Source organism: Platalea leucorodia (assembly GCF_965183815.1).
Source record: "Platalea leucorodia genome assembly, chromosome: 1".
Lineage (NCBI taxonomy): Eukaryota > Metazoa > Chordata > Aves > Pelecaniformes > Threskiornithidae > Platalea > Platalea leucorodia.
In genome coordinates, this window is record NC_138823.1 from 18,580,405 (window position 1) to 18,603,252 (window position 22,848).

The window sequence follows — 22,848 nt, forward strand, 5'->3', positions numbered from 1 at the left end:
ATCACTTGCTTTGTATATTATTATTATTTATTATTACTATTACTATTACTATTACTACTATTCTATTTCATTTTACTTCAATTATTAAACTGTTCTTATCTCAGCCCATGAGTTTTCTGACTTTCACCCTTCCAATTCTCTCCCCTATCCCACTGGGGCTGGGGGAGTGAGCGAGTGGCTGTGTGGTGCTTAGTTGCTGGCTGGGGTTAAATCACAACAGTCCTTTTTGACGTGCAACGTGGGGCTGTTGCAGCCGCGGGGGCTGTCGCAGGGACTGGCACAGCCGCAGCGTCTGTCATTTTTGTCATCAGATCCAGAGACCTTCTCTTCCCCTTGAGGGTTCTGAATAGTGTTGAATAGGGCTTGGTAGGCATGGGGCAGGCCCCAGAACGTTGCAGTGATTTGTGTCTCTCTGGAGTTGCCAGGGTGGCAACATACTTTTTCAAAATACTTTACTAGTTTTTCAGGATTCTGCACTTGTTCAGGGGTGAAGTTCCAAAACATTGGAGGTGCCCACTGTCCTAGGTACTTGCCCATGCTCTCCCACACACCCTAATACTCATAACTATCCAGCCTTGGAGCAGATCTCTGGATGATATTCTTAAACTGCTTATTAACCTTAGACAAAAGTGAAACAATATTCCCAAGAACTACCAATAGGTATATCTTAACTACCCAAGGATGTTCAAAAATCAATGCTATCCCAACTGAAACCAGGAAAAATGGTTAAATCCCACTGAATTCAGTGTGTAAGATTGAACGTGTAAATATGTGTTAAATATATTTAAGTGATTAAGGACAGACTGTGAGACAAGCTTATATCATAAAAGTAAAAAAAAAAAAAACAAAACCCCAAAAAAACCCCAAACTGAGAACAACAGTAATTTTGCTACCACTCCGACAAAATACTCCCTCCCCAAATCCTACAACATTCTCAATAATGAATGAAAAATAAGTTCAATAGTTGGCTCATTTTTCAACTATGATGATGTAATATACTTCAAAGAGGGATCTCATCTCACTACATTTGAACTGAAATTTTTCTTCTCCACAGGAAAGAAATTATGGTTCCTCTTTGACTGTGGTCATTGTGCATCTTAAGCAAGTGAAAGAATCCATTTTGCCTTTTCTAACAAACCTATTAATCACCAACCCTGTCCTACATGAACAGATGTACCAGCAGAATACATGTTTTCTGAAAGAGTTAGAAAGATAAAGCTTAGAAATTGAATACAGATTTTATAGTTATTTAAAAACAATATCTGAGACAGAGGGTGTCAACTATTGAATTTTTCTTTGATTGAAGGTAGTTTAAAAATAAAATCAGTCACTATGTGGTATTACAGGATAAATTTTCATGTAAGCAGGGGGCAAGCAAGTTGTAGTCCAAAGGAAGACAAATGCTTCAGTCTTTTCTCCAAAGTAGAATATTTTGTAGCTGTCTTTCATAGCAGCAAATTACTGACTTTTCCACAGGCTCTAGTAGTCAAGTATAGATAAAAAATAAAATCCTAGTTCTCTTCTTGCTACTCGTCACTTTATCTATATGGTGTGAAGGTCACATAGAACCTGCATAGTATATGTAGGATTAAAAAAAAAAAAAAAAATATTGCTCCCTTCTTATTTAAACAATTTACCTATACAAGGATATAAAATTTAATTCATTTCAGAATTTAATTTCATTTAATTCAATTCAGAAACTGACCACACAAGGAAACAGAAAGCCAAGACAGCAAAATTTTGAAATTTCAAAGGTCATCGTAGATCATAGAATCAGAGAATCATAGAATGGCTTGGGCTGAAAGGGACCTTAAAGATCATCTAACTCCAGCCCCCCTGCCATGGGCAGGGACGCCACCCACTAGACCAGGTTGCTCAGGGCCCTGTCCAACCTGGCCTTGAACACTTCCAGGGACGGGACATCCACAACTGCTCTGGACAACCCATTCCAGTGCCTCACCACCCTCTGAGTAAAGAATTTTTTCCTAACATTTAATCTAAATCTCCCCTCTTGCAGTTTGAAGCCGTTCCCCCTTGTCCTATCACTCTCTGCCCTTATAAAGAGTCTCTCCCCGTCTTTTATATAAGCTCCCTTTAAGTATTGGAAGGCCACTATAAGGTCTCCCTGGAGCCTTCTCTTCTCCAGGCTGAACAACCCCAACTCTCTCAGCCTGTCTTCATAGCAGAGGTGCTCCAGCCCTCTGATCATCTTAGTGGCCCTCCTCTGGATCCGTTCTAAAAGGTCCACATCTTTCTTGTGCCGAGGGCTTCAAAGCTGGATGCAGTACTCCAGGTGGGGTCTCACCAGAGCAGAGTAGAGCGGGAGAATCACCTCTCTTGACCTGCTGGCCACGCTTCTTCTGATGCAGCCCAGGATATGGCTGGCTTTCTGGTCTGCTAGTGCACATTGCTGGCTCATATCCAGCTTTTTGTCCACCAGGACCCCCAAGTCCTTCTCTGCATTGCTGCTCTCAATGAGTTCTTCTCTCAGTCTGTACTCATGTCTGGGATTGCCCCGACCCAGGTGCAGGACCTTGCACTTGTCCTTGTTGAACCTCATTCAGTTCATATGGGCCCTCTTCTCAAGCTTGTCCAGGTCCCCCAGGTCCCATCCTTCAGGCGTGTCAACTGCACTGCTCAGCTTGGTGTCATCTGCAAACTTGCTGAGGGTGCACTCTATCCCACTATCTATGTCATTGGTTGATAAAGATATTGAAAAGCACTGGTCCCAAGACAGAGCCCTGAGGGACACCACTTATCACTGGTCTCTACCCGGACATAGAGCCATTGACCGCAATTCTCTGGATTCGTCCATCCAGCCAATTTCTTATCCAATGAATAGTCCAACCTTCAAATCCATATCTCTCTAATTTAGAAATAAGGATGTCATCTGCAAGTTTCCTAAATGTAGGCCAAAGAAAGGTCTCTCTGAACTTGGCTGAACTTTGGATGAAGTTTGTTTGTAGATTTTTCTTTTCTTAGTGGATATAATGGCAAACTTTTTTTTTTCCTATTTCATATTTTCATTTTATTTTATTGCTTAAATGGAACTCTTAGTTTAGCAGAATTTAAAAAAGAAGCATAACATAAGTCTTTAAGTTGCAGAGTCATTAAATTTTAAAATAAGAATTTATACTGTCATTTTATGTAATTATTTACAGTAAATATATGATGAAATTGACACTCTTCCGCACTTAATTTATTAACTATTAAATCTAAAGAACGTTCCAGCAGAATTGACCTAATCCAAATAGCTAGTCTTTCACTGACCTCAGGTGAGTTCATTAGTGAAAGATATGATAAACTTTCACTATCTTTTGCAATAAATTTGGAGGAAACCTGTTATAATTGCTTGATTATTTTTTTTTAATCTCAGTAGTAAGCTTGTATAGTTTCTGTATTTGCATATTTGTTATTATTTTAGCATCCTTCTATTCAGTGGATAATTTGACCAGGCTTTCTGCTCTTCGAGAGAGTTTCATTCTCATTAATCACAGTTTATTTTTTCTTTCAGAAAACTCTTTATTTTTGTGTACACTCCCCTCTTCCATTATTATTACTGAGAAGTATATGGTAGAAGGATACAGAACAAACCAAAACTTTTTTTTCTTCAAATTCTAGTTCCAAATTAGGTACATTCCCAGCTCTATCCACCACTGTAATGCATTTTGTCATACCATGATTAAGTGAATTTACATTGCTGTGAAAATGGATTGGGTTATGGAGGTATCATTCTTCCATCTGGTCCATTCAAACTCACTTTCACTTTCTGAGTTCTACTAGTCTTTCTTTTCTGAATACTTTATTAAGCCTTTTTTTTTACAAAATGCTCTTGATCTATCCTTTCACTCTTTTCCAGTTTGGCAATTATCATTGCTAGATCTGGTCAAACAGTGATATACCTGATCAATTTCAAAAGTAAGAAATGCTGTTTATATAAGGTTATCTTGAATTACTTCTTTTTAAAATTCTATGAATAGAGAATGAATGTGAATATCTGGATGTAGGAGCACCAGAAGGAATGACAGAAGCCTATAACAAAAGCATATATCGATGCCAAATAGACTAACAGGTCAACAAAATTACAACACATCTATGTGCAGCTTCTCAGGACACACAAGCTGGGAAACAAAGGACAGCAGTTGATGGAGCAGGATGGAAAGACTGAACATTGTCAGGTACTGAAGATTACAAAAAAGATACATCCAAAACCAGCACATTATCATAAATTTAAGAAGAACCAGGGAGATGCTATGAGAACTTGATTGATGCCATCATCTGTCCTTCATCTCATTGCAAGGATATCTGTGCAGACCACCTGAATACATATGTCACAGTGCCTGAAGGCCAGACAGATCACTTGGCTATATGTACCTTGGAGTCTGAATACTGAACAAACTACTTAGGCACAGATTTCTTGGTGCTTATGAGTATGCAAGTATGAGAGTGTGAGCAAGTGAAATCACTTAAAATAAACAAATAACATCCATAATGCTGCAGTGTTATTTTCTAAAACTTGAACAGTCTTATCTACTATTAAAATCATAGGCTTATATGATGATTCAGGTTGGAAGGGACCTCAGGAGGTCTCTAGTCAACTCCCTGCTCAAGGCAGAATCAGGCATGAGGTCAGACCAGGTTGCTAAGGACACCATTAGCAGGTTGCTAAGGTTGGCCATTTGAGTCTTAATCGCCTCCAAGGGTGGACACTGCACAGTCTCTCTAGGCAACCTGTTCCAACACTTGACTGTCCTCATGGTGAAAAAGTTTCTCCTTATATACAGTCTGAAACTCTTGTTTCAACTTATGCTCGTTAGCTTAATCTATTTATGTGGGTAACAGGAGCTAGAACCAATACTCTTGGTAGCTTGGAGGCAGAATACACAGGTGCTTAGATTAGGACTGTAATTTGCTCTTTGGCTTTGTAGTCCTTTGAATAGGTTTATTGGTCAGTAAATAACTTTAATATGATTCATATCTGGACCAATTCATTATTTACCCTAGTGAACTATAGTGCGGACTTGATTTTTTAGATTCCATGTTCAGACATAATTGTATAAACTCAGCATTAAAAAAAACCATTCTTTGACTTTCCCTTAATATGTTGCTTAACAGAAAGTCTGCTTGTTAAAGTATCTGTTTTCAAAATACAACATCAAGCTAAAGGTGTATAGTAAGTATCAAAATATCTACATATTCCAATTTCATTATCAGCTCTTAACTATGTGTTCTTTAAGGAATTCAGTCATCTATATTATTAAAACGGTTAGATTGGTCAGACAGGTCCATGACGCAAGTTTAGACCACGTTAATGTTTGAGAGTTAGCACAGGGAAGAAAACATTTTCAGTAGGTGGTTTGAGTGTGGCCAATGTGTTGGAGGGTAAAAGAGTTACACAATATGAATATGGGTAATTTTGTGCCATCCATTTCAATGCTAGAGGATGGACCAGGCATGTTTAATTTACCAGAATATATGCAGCTTGTAGGTCTAGTAATTTTCCATCTGCTTTTGCTAAAAAATAACGTTCCAGAGAACATGCTGAAGTGAAAGACAGACATCATGGGAGAAAACATATTCATAACCACAGTATATATTACTTTGATGCAGAAGAGATATCGGCATTTTGTTTTGCTCCGGGTACAAGGGGACCAAGGGTTTGATTCTCCACTCAGAGACCTCCCTGTATTTAGTTGATTGGCGTAGTCTTTTTTTTCTGCTGAAGTAGCCAACAGGACTTCATTATCCGTATTTCCATCAGAAAAGTTCTTTAGCTTTTCCTTCTTATGTTTCCTCTCCCCTTTTACTACAAATGGAGAGATCAGATGCTCATAAAAAAATATCAGGATTGAGATACTTATTTGCTTGTGGGTAGAAAGATATTGAATTCATTACCATGCTGCTTTTGCTCAGGAGTGGAGTTGTAAGATATGGCTCTGAACTTTATTAATTTGATGCAGTGTTGCATATTTGCATATCTATTAACTTTGAATGTATTGTCTCCTAAATGAACTTCTAGTTTTAGAAGCTGAAATCAATTTTGATTTATTACAGACCTTCAAAGAAGCTTTGGATAACAGTAAGAGGAAGAAGAAAGATAGATAGATAAAATATCCTTGGATCTGGGTAGAAAATGTGCAGTATTATGTATTGCTGTCCAGTATTTTCTTGTATTACTTTCATCATAATGTTCTGCTTTGCTAAAACTAAAGAAATTTTTACCAACATGCTCTACTTTCATTTCATGCAGCTTTCTGTCAGAGCTATGTTTTTTTTTCTCTACCTATCTGCTTGTCTCACTCCTCAAGTCTCCAGCAGCTCATACTGAAGACTGTGGCACTTAGCTGAGAGCCTGAAGGACCTAAGCACAAACTTCTACAATCCTTAGTTTCTCAGAAGGCTTTTATGGTCCCTTTTGTCACACTATATCTTATATGCATGGCATTAGCATAGAACTGGGCAGCACATATGGAAAAAAACAGAAGTAGTTTTATTTATGGCTATTTTAAACAAAGTCTTCTGGGATATAAATTGGGGTGAATCCAGTCAAGGATGAACTCAAGGAATTTGCATAGCATTCCTCAGCATGTTTTTAAAGCTCTCTTTGGTAGCTAAAATAAGTCAGCTTGGAGAAAAAAGTGGACACATGATTTGAATATTGTTAGGAAAGTGATATGGGTATTGTTAGGAGGAATGAGGGAAGAAGTTTGTGACTTACTGTCTTTTCCCTTTAGTTTATATCAGAGCTACCTTCCTTCCTACCTATCAGAGCTACCTACCTTCCTGAGCAGTTTCCTGAGCTTTTCTCAAGTGTGGAGAGCTTTGATTAGCCTAACCAGCCAACCATCAAGGAGAGTAAAGTTCAGTTAGTCCCCATTTTCTCTAAGCCCTTTTGCAATGAAATGTCTGTACCTGAGATGCCTGTTAACACACACTGCTCTGGAAGCTGCTGTAACTGCACACTGTGTGTACTGCCCGGACTGCCTGCAGCTATGTCAATGTCAAGACCCTTAAAACAAAGCATCAGGTAAATTATAGAAAACAACCAAAAACCAAATTATTAAATATGAAAAGAAATATTTTCCAGCTGCGTTGTCTTATTCTTCTTATCAGAGGTTCCATCTTTTTAGGTGCTAGAAACGGATTGAGATCGGAAGAGTGGTAGCTCCAGGTCTGCTTGGGAGATTCTGCTCAGCCTCCAAAACGCATTAAGGCTTAAAGTGGATCCAGAATCTCTGTGAAGAAGCAGCTTTGTTATTTCAATTTTGTTGTGTTTCTTATTCTGTTGAAGCTTGCCATCCTTACGATGAGATCTGTACATAGCTATGTGCTTTCCTTTTTTTCAGTATTGATAAAAATAATAAAAATGAAAAATATACAAAATATATCCAGGGGAAACACTATATATTAGCTGTCATCATGAGAAACTAGATTAAAATACATTGAATAAAGTTGTTATCTCCATCTTCTCTCTTTTTTGCCCCTTTATGTAAGCGCAGACAGCTTCAGCCCCTTGTTTTTTTCAATCTAATAAGTGCTTGCAAGTTTCTATTCAACTAACCTCTGATTTACAGAAGATTTTGTACAGAAATTGAAAAGAACATTCATTTTTCTTGGCTTTTTCTATTGCTTATTATTCTCTGAGCTTATTATTCTCCCATCTGTAACCTCTCAGTCCTCCACAGTAGGAACCACCCACATTAATGGTTTGGAAAGCAGACATCACAGAAGATGTTGAAATAAAATAATAACAGCAGTAACTAACATAATTGTTCTCCTGTATTTTTATTCTCAGTAGCAGTTCATCTCTCACAGTCCTCCTCTTCCCAAAATACTTTTGTAGCCAAGAAATCATAACAGAAAATACAAACTAATATTTTATAAGGCAAAACTACTCTTTAAATGTGGTGAAAACATGTCATTTGTCTGGACCTTTACTTGTCTCTTTCTGAGTTACCTTTTTTTAAAAATTTTGAAATCTTAACTTTACATGCAAAACATAAATAAAGAAGACCTGTTTCACCCTACTTCCACCCTGCAGAACAATAAAATGTTACCTCTTTTAGTCTCTGTAATGTCTAGAATGAAATGTGAGTATATAAGTGTGATTCATCAACACAGGACACTCAGGATTGAGCTGCCACTCATCTAGCATGAGAGAATCCTAGGTATTTGTCCCTGTTCCTCAGTTAGAAACGTTAAGTTTATCCCTGGCATTTAAGGTTAAATTAACTGTTACAGAACTTTTCCAGTTTCTAGAAATGCCATTTTGCTGCTTGAGTGAGAATATAAAAGCGTCTGGACACTTCAGGTCTTTGAAGCCATATAGATTAAAAAAAACAACCAAACAAAAACAAACAAACAAAAAAACCCACAACTTTAATTTGTACCCAAATCATTTATATCACCATCTTCCTCATTCTCCAGCATACATAAGATTTTTTTTGGTGTTCTGACAGAACGTGAACAAAATATAGTACCAAAAATATACTTGAAAAGTATTGTTGCATCAGAAATGAAAATCAAGTCCTGATTTTCTAGTTATTTGTTATCACTTCAATATTAGCAAAATAAGCAACGTGACCTCCTACTTTAAGTGTTACTTACAAGATCTCTGGTAGATGTATAGTTGGCTGAAAGTTGAATTTCTGGTGTTGTTTCTCTAGCAGTGATTGTTATATGCAAGAAACATATTGGCTCTTGAACAGGTGAAAACTCTGATTAGATGTTCTGCCCTTTAGCACTGAATTATATAAAGGTATATAGTAATAGGGGGATGTAGACAAATGAATGTTTCCTTGTTGTACTTACTTATTTTTTTCAGCCAAATGCAATAATAGAAATACAATTCTTAAAATTGTAAGAAATTAGTGAGGTTCAAAACAGAAAAAAATGTCATGTCAGGATTAAAGAAGACTATTAAAATGAATTCAGATTGAAAAAAATAAAGATTTTGGTTTCTGTTTAGTCAAAAAAAATCATACTTTGGTTTTGCACTTTTTTAAGCCAGCAAAACCAAAGCCAATTCAACAGATATAGGCATGTAGAAATATGCACACTCAAAATATTCATATCAAGTCTAAAGAAACACATCCCTGAAAAAGCTATTCACCAAGAGGTGGTCTTGGGTCAATAAATCTTAATTTTCATCTCAGCATATGTCAAAAGTCATTTATTTTTTAATTAAAATTCTCAGGGAATGGTTGTTGTTGAAATAAAGTAAACCAGAACATATCTTGCAAAATAATAAAATAAAAATGGCAGAGCTTGCCCTTTCCTAAAATTTAATACAAATAAAAATAAAAAGATTACTTCAGAGTACCATAACTCTTCTTCAACAACTATAACAAAGGAGTACCTTGCTAAAGTAAACAGAAATTCAGTATTTCCATTGCTTAATAAGAACAATTTTGCATATGCATAATAAGACAGGATTATATTTAAAGAAATCACTAGGGAAGCATCATTGCGACTTCTGAGCTTACTGAACTAATGGTAGAGCCTTGTCTGCTTACTGTGGCCTCATCATGTGACCTTAATATGACCTCATTTAAACACCCATCCTGCAATTAAATCAGCTGGGAGGACCTTCTATCCAATCAGGATTCCTCTCAGTTGCATGGAACTGCATGTGTCTTTGTGTGATGGCAGGATCAAAGCTAAGGCATATCCCAGAAGATATGTAAAAGTTGCAAAGGACCTGCTCTTGACCTACTTATAGCTATATATACCTTGACAGATTTTTGTTATTAAAAAGGTCCTGCCAAGACTCATAAGTCTCTGAATCCATCCATTAAATGGGAAAAAAAAGGGTAAATGACAGACCAAAAAATTTCCCAGCACTGCATATTACGTTCTGAAATATTTGTCAAACCGAAGCCTTTATGTTTGCAGCTGTTCTCAGTCTGTCACTTGTGTCATTGAGGTAATGAAAGCCAAATCTAATTTATCTTAATTTTCTATTTTTTCTCTTTCGTTTCCAAGATTATTGTTAACTACTGACAGTTTTTGTTTCCCTAAATAAGAACATGGCAATTTACATACACACATATGTATACCTTAATTAGGGATTTTAGCTTTGTAAAAATGTATTTCAGAGAACACCACGTTCCAGACATTTGTCACTAGTGTAGAGAATTCTTATTGTGCAAAGCTCTCATGGTTTAACCCCAATCAGCAACTAAACACCACACAGCCACTTGCTTGCTCCCCTCTCCCCAGTGGGATGGAGGAGAGAATTGGAAGAGTAACAGTGAGAAAAACTCACAGGTTGAGATAAGAACAGTTTAATAATTGAAATAAAATAAAGTAAAATAGTAGTAGTAGTAGTAGTAGCAGTAGTAACAATAATAATAATATACAAAGCAACTGATGAATGATGTAATTGCTCACCACTCGCTGACCAATGCCCAGTCCATCCCCAAGCGGCAGTCCCTCCCTCCTGGCCAACACCCCCCCAGTTTATATACTGAACATAATGTCATATGGTATGGAATAGCCATTTGACCAGTTTGGGTCAGCTGTCCTGGCTATGCTCCCTCCCAGATTCTTGTGCACTTGGCAGAGCATGGAAAGCTGAAAGGTCCCTGACTAATGTAAGCACTACTTAGCAACAACTAAAACATCAGTATGTTATCAACATTATTTTCCTACTAAATCCAAAACACAGCACTATACCAGCTACTGGGAAGTCAATTAACTCTACCCCAGCTGAAACCAGGACAAAAGCCAAACTGAATTTTGATTGAATAGGTATGCACTCTGGGGGAGAGTAAGATATTCAAATGATGAATGTAGCACATGACCCTGACTAAGCACAAAACTGGACTTTTTCAGACAAACATATCATAGATTGTAATTTGTTCAGCAACAGTTTGCTCACATGAGCCTCATAAGACACATAAAGATCATTAATGAATAGTCCTTTATTCAGATATAACAAGAACAGAGAAGAGTCGGTTAGCAGTTTGATGTAAAGATATACTTGATATAATACTTATCAGTTTAGAAAGTATTAGGTTAAAATCCCATCTTAGAAATTCTCTGTTGATTAGAAACAGATTAACCAATATTAGTAATTATAAAAGACTTACAGAATAGCCACCCTCAGAACTGAAGCTCCTCATTATAAAGAAGGTCAGTCTTGCCATATGTGGTAGTGATTTTCAAGAAAATATATGACTTACTTCAAGGATTTGGATTGTTTCTTTATTCTTACATTCCTTCATAAATATACATATGTTTGTTATTGAATTCTTTTTGTAATGTCTTTTTCATTAATCTTCTTGAAAACATATTCTCAAAAATAAACTTTGTATCTGATAGATAGCTTAATGTTTTAAATCCCATTTGCCATTTCCATATACTTAAATTCCTCTGAACATTTACATTTAGTACTAATAGCTGACCTGGAATGCCCTCATTTCTTCTGTTTTGGGTTATTTTTACACTGTGCAGATTTCTTAACATCTATGGAAAATTATACATGAGCAAAAATGTATAAGCTACAGTAAAACAAGTAGCATCAGGGAAGGGCTGAGAAGACTAAAGTTCAAGTCTGGAGTACAGAGAATAACCATTTATAATGATAACAGGGTTGTCATAACCTTTTGTCTCTACTTATTTGTTGCCCTCCATAATGGAGAGCATGATGTCTGCATCTTGCATCTCTCAATGTGTGAAGGGCCAGAAGAATCACACTAAATGCAAAACACTGTTAAACAAGGACCATTATCATTAATAAATATTTATAAGTATTAAATAAAAAAGAGTAGCACAACATTTAATTGCTTTTCTTTTCTCTGAGAGTGTATCAGAAGACAGGATGATCAACAGATACATTCTCAAAATGTGCAAAGTTTCATCAGTCTCTGGTCCTTCTTTCATATTCCTTTCTTGTTTGTTTACCTTCTTAGAATCATAGAATCATAGAATAGTTTGGATTGGAAGGGACCTTTAAAGGTCATCTAGTCCACCCCCCCACCTGCAATGAGCAGGGACAGCTTCAACTAGATCAGGTTGCTTACTCTTACTGCCCTCTGAACCAGGACCTGTATTGTCTGAAGGCAGAATTCAGAATATATGAGGCTGTTTATAGTGTGAACTCTTATATATGTATAAAGATATCTACAACTCTGAAAGTGTGCAACACCTGAAAAGAAGTTGGAAAGATAGAAGTGTCTCTTTTCATACACTGTCTATATTATGTTTTAATATTTTGTCTTCTGTGTCTTCTGTGTTTTGGTAGTTCTGCTTAGCTCAGTCTTCATGTTTTGTGTTAAAAGATGAACTTGGTTTCAGGAACTGTCTCTGGAGTCTTCAGAGACTCTTCACTTGAAGAAATTTCTCGCCCTACAGAAAGGGCAGCTTAGACCTCATGCTGGTAGTTTCATATAGCCTCAGTTAGTTGTCCTACCTAGCAGACTGTTTCAGCACCTGTGCAAACAGAAGTCTTATAAGAATACTTGTTTTTATACTTTTCCTAATTCTCATTATGGACAATTGATTTTCATTGTCTTTCCATCTTCCTTTCCACAGACCATTCATTTGATCTATTTCTTCTTTGTTGACTGCTTTCTGGCATGTTTCTGTTGCTTAGGATATTGGCTCACAGCTCCATTACTTTATTGGCTGTGATTCGGTGGAATGGTATGAGAGCTCATTGTACCTTTCTAAATTATAGAATCATAGAATTGTAGAATAGTTTGGGTTAGAAGGGACCTTTAAAGGTCATCTAGTCCAACTCTCCCTGCAATAAGCAGGGACATCTTCCACTAGATCAGGTTGCTTAGAGCCCCGTCCAACCCGACCTTGAATGTTTCCAGGGATGGGGCATCTAACATCTCTCTGGGCAACCTGTTCCAGTGTTTCACCACCCTCATCATAAAAAATTTCTTCCTTATATCTAGTCTAAATCTACCCTCTTTTAGTTTAAAACCATTACTCCTTTTCCTATTGCAACAGGCTGTATGAAAATGTTTGCCCCTATCTTTCTTACAAGCCCCCATTAAGTACTGAAAGGCCGCAACAAGGCCTCCTCAGAGCCTTCTCTTCTCCAGGCTGAACAACCCCAACTCTCTCAGCCTTTCTTCATAGGAGAGGTGTTCCATCCCTCTGATCATCTGTGTTGGCAAGGAGCACAGCGGTGGCAACAGTAAGTTCTGTGGCTGAGCATGAGGCAATGAGGCTAAGGGGGGATTCCTGGAGCCTGGGAAACCTGCAGACATGCCGAGAGACCTGCCGGGAGCTACCAGCTCTTGCCAGCAAGGCTGACGCGGCAGGGGGCATAGCCAGAAGCAACCGCGGGAGATCTAAACACAGTGAAATCGTAAGCAACACTCAGTCGGTGAGGAGCACAGCGGCAGCAATGGTAAGTTCCGAGGCTGAGCACAAGGTGACGAGGCTAAGGGGGGGATTCCTGAAGCCCAGGAAACCCACAGACGTGCCTTACAAATGAGGCTGACGTGGCGGGGGGCGTAGACAGGAGCAACCATGGGAGATTTAAATGGCCCCTAGGGAGCGCGACGAACAGGACAGGCAAACAGGGTGCGGCATGTGAGCCAGGGCATGGTGCGGCAGTTTGCATGGCAGTTCGTGCAGGCAGGGCATGCAGGCAGGGCGCTGAAGCTCTGACAGCTCAAAAGGTAAGTTCAGCCAGTGGTCATCACCCTCTCAGAAGGAGCTCAGCTATGGTCTCCACCTGGCAGAAGGCCATGTCCTCTACAACCACCAGAATGGATGTGGCAACCCAGACTGCGCTCCCAACAAACCATGCAGGCATCCAGGCCTCAGGCTGCAGGGAGTGCTAGAGCCTTTCACTCATAACAGCTGGCAGTAGTGAGAACAGCTGTGTGAGGTGTGAACAGGTGGATGATCTGCTCAGCTTGGTGGCAGAGCTACGAGAGGAAGTAGAAAGGTTAAGGAGCATCAGGGAGGCTGAGCAAGAGAGTGACTGGTGAAGCCAAGCTCTGCCTCCCTGGAACAGAAATAGGAGCACCAAATAGGAAATACTCAGGATCAAGGGGACCCTGTATCCTCCCACTGCCAGGCTGAAGGCAGCAGCCTAAAGGAAATAAGTGAATGGAGGCAAGGCGATGCTCAGCGCGGAAAGCAAACTCCCTCCTTGCCCACTACACCCTCGCAGGTGCCTCTGTCCAACAGGTATGAGGCTCTGGATGTGGAAGGCCAGTCAAGGGAGGATGTGGATGATAGTCCTTCTACACCAGAGGTGTCTCCAAGGTAAGAAAGGCCTACCCATAGTATCACAACCACCTCCACGAGGAAGGAAAGAAGGGCTATAGTTATAGGTGACTCCCTTCTGAAGAGGACAGAGGGTCCAATATGCTGGGCAAACCCTCCTCAAAGGGAAGTCTGCTGCCTTCCTGGGGCCTGAGTTAAGGACATCACCAGGAAACTTCCCAGCCTGGTAGAGCCCTCGGACTACTACCCATTATTGATCTTCCATGTAGGTGGAGAGGAAGATGCAACCCGTAGTCCAAAAGCAATCAAAAGAGACTTCAGGGCCTTGGGACAGTTGGTGAAGGAATCAGGACCACAGGTTATTTTTTCCTTCCTCCTTCCAGGTGTGGGCAGGAATATCAAAAGGAACAAATGGATCCACTCCATTAATACATGGCTCCGTGGCTGGTGTCATTGTCACGGTTTTGGGTTTTTCAACAATGGGATGGCCTACATGGCACCAGGCTTGCTGGCATCAGATGGGATTCACCTTTCTCAAAGGGGGAAGAGGGTCTTTGCTCAGGAGCCTGAGGGGCTCATTGACAGGGCTTTAAACTACATTTGAAGGGGGAGGGGGTCGATATCAGGTTTGCCTGTGATAAGGGGTGGGATGGCACACCATGGTTAGAGGGACAGGGTACTAGCAGGGGACGGGGTGCCCTCAGCCTGTTGATCTGAGATGTGGTGGAGACACTGCAGCACAGTCGAAGTCTTAGGGACATGAGCAGGGGGCTCTTGAGGTAACAGGAGCCAACAGCGAAATGTCAGAGAAATTCCTCAAGGGAACCAAGGGGTGCTCCTCCAAGAAGGGGACATGGACGGCAGCCTAGCTGAAGTGCCTCTACACCAATACATGCAGCATGGACAATGCGGCCTGTAGTAGACACCAACTACGAGGTTCCCTTTGTTGCCTTGGTCTCTGATTCTTACCCGTAAGCTTTCAACCTGCTCGTGGCTATTCCTCAGGAACAGCTCTTCACACTCCATCGATTTCTTGATGTAGAGGGCAACCCCTCCGCCACTTCTTCCACGCTTTTCCCTTCTGAACAGACTGTAGCCATCGATAGCCACACTCCAGTCATGTGATTCGTCCCACCAAGTTTCAGTGATGGCAATTAGGTCATAACTTTCTAGCAGCACAGTGGCTTCCAACTCCTGTTTATTGTCCATGCTGCATGTATTGGTATAGAGGCACTTCAGCTAGACTATCATCTGTGTCACCTTCTTGGAGGAACACCCCTTAATTCCCTCTTGGCTCCTATTACCTCAGGAGCCTCTGGCTCATCTCCATAAGACTTCAAGTGTGCTGCAGTGTAGTCAGCATGTCTCAGAGCAACAGGCTGAGGGCTCTCGCTAGCACCTTGTCCCTCTAACCATGGTGTGCCATCCCACCCCTTATCACAGGCAAACCTGATATCGACCCCCGCCCCCTTCAAATGTAGTTTAAAGCCCTGTCAATGAGCCCTGCTAGCTTGTGAGCAAAGATAGTCTTCCCCCTTTGAGAAAGTGAATCCCATCTGATGCCAGCAAGCCTGGTGCCATGTAGGCCATCCCATTATTGAAAAACCCAGAACTGTGGCAGTGACACCAGCCACAGAGCCATGTATTATGTCTGGCATTCTGGAAAACTTGCATCTTGCAGTTCATTGCTTTTTCCTGCTTTTATCCAGCACAAATACAAATTCCAATGAAAACCTTTCTGTAGTTCTGCAGTTCTTCATCCACCTTTTCTGTTCAGTCTTAGAACTACTATTGCTAGTAGTAATAATAGTAAATCAGCATTTTCACTGTAATTTATATTCATGATATAAAGTACAGATGTTAGGCTGTTTTTAACATTCTCCACTCTGTCACATCAAGCGGGACAAAAGGCAGAGCTAATTAAAATAATTAGAAAAGTTCAAGTATGAGATTTGTATTAAATATCACAGAAAATCCCAGTCTGCAGTAGAATGTTAATTAGCTTGTACTTTCACTAAAAGAAAATGTTAAATAAGATCTCCACAGACTTCTTTATAAGCAGAACAGCTTGAATAATGCTTATCCTTAATCTAAGAAATCTTTTCATGAAAAAATTCTCTGGGCGTTATTACAATTTTTGCAGTAATATATTCTTATCTTCTACAAAGGTAAGTAACATTATTATTAATTTCAATATTTAATTATAAATATTTCTTTTTAGTTTTATAAAACATATTCATCATATTCCTTTGGCTGAAACAAGAAGGCAGGGATTTGGAAATTAGACATGAGGCTGGGAATCTCACACCTTTACTACTGAACTTAAGATACAAATCAAGTTTCATTGGCTATGCTTTGACCTGCCACTTTGAGTTGATCCAGAACATTAGACATTTGTCTGTCATTTGAGGTAAGAGATAAATGTATAATGTAATCAGGGCTTTCCCCCCCCCCCCCCCCCCCCAATTCATTTCCCTTCATTTAAGGAGGAATTTAGAATGTCTTGTTTCTGCAGCTTCAGCAGGAGACTGTGCTAATGGCACTGCATCCTATTCCAGTCAGAAAACAGAGTTCCAAAATTGTCTCAACTTGTTGTAGTTATATTTCTCGTATTTATTTTGTGTCTTTAATGTCTTTGCTTCTGCTTATTGTTCCCTTTTAACGTAGTCCCCCTGGCTCTTTCATATATGTAAATTTCGACAAACAATAGTCAATAAGATGTCTACGACTAAGTATGGTTTATAAATTAATTTTGTTTATTGAGTCAAGCTATTTTTGAAGACTTGCTTATGCTGTTTCATACATGACCCACTTTATCATAAACAGCCTCTGTAGCAGGTTGCAGCTACCTGGTATATAAAAAAGTCTAATGTGTTTTTACAATTAATGAAATAAAAGGGTGTTTAATTATCCCAGTCTCACACCAGTAGTTATTTATGGTTTTATTGCAAAATGTGATCTGTGTCTTTGATTGCACAGGACCATGTCAATGGAGCCTAACAGCCTCAGAAAGCAGTAGCCAGTTGGTTGGAAGAAGACAGTCCTTTTACCGTTGCAGCAGCTGCTATGTCTACGCCAACCCAGCATGTTCATGTCATTGAACATACACTTGTATGCCTTTACCCTATGACTATGCCATTTTGTTGTAGAGAACCAAATATTCTATGTCTGAATATCTCCTCTGTGTGTAGTAAAGTTGGTAGGGGGTGACAAAACAAAACAAAGTAGATTCCAACAGCTTTGATTTAGCTCATATTTTGTATGTATAAATAATCTACTGAGAAGTTCAATATCTGTGGACTCAACTAGCTCTGAAGCAAAACAGCAGCTGCTCTTGATTCTAGGAATAAATGTATTTTGAAATATCTCAGTATTACAATATTTTGAATTATTTCAATATCACAATAATTTTGTGTAAAGAAAGGCTGGACCTACTTGATCAAGATTTTTTCTTTGAGCATGGCTGTCACTATGTCTTTTTCAGAAGATAGCAACAGATCTTTTCTGACTCTGAAGTACTTCAGGCCTAATGGCTAGACGTCTTACACAAAAAGATACCTTGAACAGGTCAGTACTCAGAAAAATGACTGGAGAGACAGAATTTCTCTTTTGCTGTCACTTCAGTGACATAAAACTCCACACCTCTGTCTTTTAAAATAGGCACACTTTTTTCAAGGTGTGGTAAAGAACTTCATGTCTCCTTTTCAAAAAATCTGTAACTCAATGAAAACCACTGGCTTATCTAATCCAAATAACACTTATTAGAGTGTAATTTGGTTTTTTCACACACTGCTTCGTCCTTCCCCTTCCCCCAGCCTTTTCATTTTCAATAAGTCTGGGACAGTTTTTGCCTGATTTGATGATTTTGTCAGAACTTTGAGGGGTTTTTTTAACTTTTCTGTCTCAAGTCACAGTCATTTTTATCTAAAATACTCGAAACAGTAACTGTGTGATTCACTTCAAGATAGATTGATAATTTTGCTGAAATGGTACAGAGTACTAGATGGTGAAATGGAGGCACCCAAAAGTAAAAGCACAACATGATAGCAACATTCTTGAAAGTGCTGGAATAAGACAATAACAGAGGGTCCAGGGTGATAAACAGTTATGGTCAATTACTGATCATTACAAGAACACAACCTTGGGAGATGGGAAAATTTATTCTCAGGGACAGCAGCAAAGAACAAGTATCCAATGTATATAAAATATCCTGTGGGTAATAAAGCTCAGGTACAGCATGGAATTCGTTGAACAGTGTTGACAGGAAAAGTAAGTAGACAGTGAAACAAGCACATTAAAAACCTCTTTAAATAATTTAATGGATAGCCTGTTCTCAACTGTCTTTGGCTGAAATTAGGGAAAGCCCGGTCTACTCATAAATTATTTTTCTGAAATAAGGTCCCTATTGACTGCTTTACAATAAGCTTTGGAGAGTAAAATGCTTCAGAAATGCTCAGACACATGACCTCTCAGTTTGGTTATTTTTTTAGAAATTCAGAAATTTCTAAGAGGATTTTCTCTGAGAGACATAGGTAGGGAGCATTGTGCCCAGTTTGGCAGAACAACCACATGGCTGAACTTGCTTTTATAAGTCAATGTGAACCACCAAATTAAAAACCACTGGTTTGGAGGAATCATGAATTCTTGCTTTGGGGGTGGGGTGCGGGAGGAGGTGAATAAAATAACTATTCATTTCACTGTGCTTTATGGAACAAGACAGGAATTTGCTCTTTGCTCTTACATAGAAGAGGTCCCGTTGGCTTCCAGTTGCTCACAGGTTAGAATGGAAATCCATTATTATCTAAGCAGTGCATTATGAATAAGTTGTGGCAATACTTCACAACACTATGAACTATTTACTACAATTTTTATACAGTGAAAAACTGTAAGATAGATGTTGTACAGATCAAAGATCTGAAAAGAAGAGAAGTCCTGGAGAGAGTTCACAGGCAGAAGAGAACAGTAAACTTCATAAGGTCTTAAATGTCTTTTATAGTTGCTGGGTACAAAACTAACTATCAGGTGAATTTGACCTCTAAGACCTCTGCTGACTGATTTTCTTTTACAGCAGGGGGTTCAGATTAGTTGTCCATCAGTGCCCTGCCAGTTCAGCCTGACCACATGATGTATTCCAACCAGAAGCTGACTTCTTAGTCTTAGCAAGTCTTCTTTTTAGCAGGTTCAGTCACATGTGATGCAACAAAAGGGAAATAAATCCACATAAAATCACCCTCAGAAATGTAGGAGAATTTGAAACAGCCGTGCCTGTATAATACATCTCTTGCTCTCTTCTCATGTCCCTATACTGTCTGTAATTATGGATCTGACTGCATTATTTCCCTTATTGTTTTTTTATTTTGATTAATTAACCGAGGCTTCTATTAGGATTTTCAGACAAGTATCTAAAAATGTATTTATTTATACCAATAATTTTATACTAGCATGATTATTAATGCCTGTTTTACAGTGAACTTAGTGCTCACACTGCAAGCCAGAGAAATAATAAGTGAAATGTCAGTTTATTCTTTGAAAAAGCTGCAGTATAAATAATGTCTCTGAAACATTCCCCAAGGTACATATGCCTTGTGTCAGAAACATGGTAACCTCACAACATGTCTGTTATGAAGTGAAGGGTGTAAAATCTTTACCTGCTTTTTTGTTCACAGCAAGATAGATACTTACATCTCTGTATCTGTCCTGATCTGGTTGGAAAAGCTTGTCTGGAATTTTCTTTCCTCCTCCTCCAGTGCTAAAACTCACCATTGCTATATATGACGAACATTAGTAAATTGAAAGCAAAGCCTTACTCCTCAAAAGTCTGAAAATTGCCCTAGCTCAGCGTAAAGGACCGATAGAAAAATGCGGTTTCGTCTCGACATTGCCGCTGTAGCGCCATCCAGCGTCGCGCTTCGAAAAGACCATCTTCTCCACAGTTTTGAGAAAAACAACCTCGTGCGCCTGCGCAGGGACTAACGGCGTGAAAAGAGCCGAGGCGGGGACAAAAAGGCGCGAAAAGAGCAGAGGCGGGGGCAGCACGGCCGTGGCGAACCGCACGTACACATTTGTGATCTGCACATGCGTGGGAGCCCCTATATAAGGAGCACGCGTGCCCCGCGGCAGTGCGCAAGACCACTCCTTCCGCTCCAGCATTCTCAAGGCCCCCTCCCCCCCCCTTCGGTCCCTGACGAAGCCTGAGGCCACTGAAGGCCCAGTGGAAGATCATCAGACTCGAAGTGGTGGTGGTAAACTCCTCCTTCTCTTTCTAACTTTCTCTCCCCTATTCTTTTCCTCTCCTCCCTTGCCCTCCCTCCTCCCTCCATTCTCTTCTCCCCTCCAATAAAAGTGAAAGGTTGTACGACATCTGACTGATTCCAGCGTGTTAATCTCGTCCTTGGGATCGTATCGAAACCTCCCCCGACATTGGATCGGGACACTCAGTAACGATGATATCTGTCCTTATAAATTCCAACTCCAAAAAGTATGGAATTATAAGCAATTGATGGCTTGGTTCTTTGACTGCAACAAAGGAGCAGGGAATGCCGATCTTGGATATTTATGTTGCATTAAGGGTAAAGTGCAGTTTATATGGAAGTAAAGATGGGAGCTTAGGTTTTGAAATATATTCCTTTACACGAAATATTAGGATTAATGCAGACCTGCTTAAATTCATAATGTAAGTCTCAATCATCACTTATCTTTTGGGTAAATCTTTTTTGATTCTGTTACAAGGAAAAAATATAACTGGAGAAGGGTCAAAATTGAAACCGTTCCTACTTCTTGATTTGCATAGTGAAATTATGACTTCAATCTTCTGACATACTTTAACCCATAAATTTTGTACTGAAAGATCTGTTAGGTGACCTCTTTTCAAGTTATTTTTAAGTGTGTATGTATATATATATAAGCATTTCAGACCAGTTGTTCGCCAGGTACCTGGCGTGCTGAGCTGGAAGACAGGGACAGGGAGCAGAATGAAGCCCCCATAATCCAAGGGGAAATGGTTAGAGACCTGCTACACCACTTAGACACACACAAGTCTGTGGAACCAGATGGGATCCACCCAAAGGTACTGAGGGAGCTGGCAGAAGTGCTCACTAAGCCACTGTCCATCATCTTATCAGCAGTCCTGGCTAACTGGGAAGGACCCAGTCGACTGGAGGTTAAACAAATGTGACGCCCATCTACAAGAAGGGCCAGAAGGAGAATCTGGGGAACTACAGGCCTGTCAGCCTAACCTCTGTGCTGGGGAAGGTTATGGAGCAGATCATCCTGAGTGCCGTCACGCGGCACGTATGGGACAACCAGGGAATCGTGCCCAGTCAGCATGGGTTTATGAAAGGCAGGTCCTGATTGACTAACCTGATCTCCTTCTATGAGAGGGTGACCCGCTTAGTGGATGAGGGAAAGGATGTGGATGTTGTCTACCTAGACTTTAGTAGAGCCTTTAACAGTGTTTCCCACAGCATTCTCCTGAAGAAACTGTCTGCTTATAGCCTGGAAGGGTGTACTCTTTGCTGGGTAAAAAACTGGCTGGATGGCTGGGCCTAAAGTGTTGTGGTGAATGGAGTTAAATCCAGTTGGCGACTGGTCACAAGTGGTGTTCCCCAGGGCTCAGTATTGGGGCCAGTTTGTTTCAATATCTTTATCAACAGTCTGGACAAGGGGATTGAGTGAACCCTCAGTAAGTTCGCAGACGACACCAAGTTGGGTGGGAATCTTGACCTGCTGGAGGGTAGGCAGGCTTGATAGCCAGCATAACATGAGCAGGTAGTGTGCCCTGGTGGCCAAGAAAGCCAATAGTGTCCTGTGTTGTACCAGAAATAGTGATTGTGCCCCTGTCCGCAGCACTGGGGAGGCCGCACCTCGAATACGGCAGTCACTTTTAGGCCCCTCGCTACAAGAAGGACATTGAAGTGCTGGAGAGTGTCCAAAGAAGGGCAACAAAATTGGTGAAATGTCTAGAGCACAAGGCTTATGAGGAGCAGCTGAGGGAATGGGTTTGGTGAAAAGAAGGCTGAGGTGTGGAGACCTTATTGCTCTCTATAACTACCTGAAAGGAGTTTGTAGTGAGGTGGAGGTCAGTCTTTTCTCCCAAGTAGCAAGCGATAGAACGAGAGGAAATGGCCTCAAGTTGCCCTAGGGAAGGTTTCTAGATTGGATATTAGGAAAAATTTATTCACTGAAAGGGTTGTCAAGCATTGGGACAGGCTGCCCAGGGAAGTGGCTGAGTCTTCATCACTGGTGGTATTTAAAAGATGTGTAGATGTGGTGCTTAGGGACATGGTTTAGTGGTGGACTTGGCAGCGCTAGGTTACTGGTTGGACTTGATGATCTTAAAGGTCCTTTCCAACCTAAATGTTCTATGATTTCTTTAAAAAAAAAGGTTTTCTCCAACTAAACCATCTTAAAATTCTACAAGAAATTAAGCACAAAATTTTCAGAGCTAGTCAACAGTGTTGTTTTTAACACTCTTCATATATGTCTACTTCATGTATATCTACATATATGTCTACTATATATATGCAGCACTCCAGATATGTTAGTGAAGCCCTTACACAGGTAAAACTGCCATCAAATGAGTAAATTGAAAAGGTATGTATGAAACATATTCTTGCCACCTTACCATCCAACAGAAAACATTAATATTTC